This window comes from Bombina bombina, chromosome 5 (genome assembly GCF_027579735.1).
Source record: "Bombina bombina isolate aBomBom1 chromosome 5, aBomBom1.pri, whole genome shotgun sequence".
Taxonomy (NCBI): domain Eukaryota; kingdom Metazoa; phylum Chordata; class Amphibia; order Anura; family Bombinatoridae; genus Bombina; species Bombina bombina.
The window spans coordinates 194,520,963-194,522,072 of NC_069503.1; positions in this window are offsets into that span (position 1 = coordinate 194,520,963).

A 1,110-nucleotide genomic window follows, 5' to 3' on the forward strand; every position below is an offset into this window, starting at 1 on the left:
ATACCTGTTCACATTGTAACGCTGACACAGGTACAGAAGCAACTCTCCTGCACTAACACAAAAGGACTTCATCACTTACATGCACAGTACACTACCCATATACACAACACGCACCAACAATACTTGCTTATAGGCACCCTACTAATTATACATGATAACACACCAGCAATACTAACTTATAGACTCACACATACATGATAACACACCATCAATACTTAATTATAGACACACTAACACATATACATGATAACACACCAGCAATACTTAATTATAGACACACTAACACATATACATGATAACACACCAGCAATACATACTTATAGACACACTAACACATATACCTGATAACACACCAGCAATACATACTTATAGACACACTAACACATATACATGATAACACACCAGCAATACATACTTATAGACTCACATATACATGATAACTCACCAGCAATACTAACTTATAGACTCACACATACATGATAACACACCAGCAATACTTACTTATAGACACACTAGCACATATACATGATAACACACCAGCAATACATACTTATAGAGACACTAACACATATACATGATAACACACCAGCAATACATACTTATAGAGACACTAACACATATGCATAACACACCAGCAATACTTACTTATAGTCACACTAGCACATATACATGATAACACACCAGCAATACTTACTTATAGACACACTAACACATACACATGATAACACACCAGCAATACTTATTTATAGACACACTAACACATAATAACACACCAGCAATACATACTTATAGACACACTAACACATATACATAACATACCAGGAAATACTTACTTATAGACACACTAGCACGTGTACATGATAACACACCAGCAATACTTACTTATAGACAAACTAGCACATATACATGATAACACACCAGCAATATTTACTTATAGACACACTAGCACGTGTACATGATAACACACCAGCAATACTTACTTATAGACACACTAGCACATATACATGATAACACACCAGCAATATTTACTTATAGACACACTAGCACATATACATAATAACACACCAGCAATACTTACAGACACACTAGCACACATACATAATAACACAC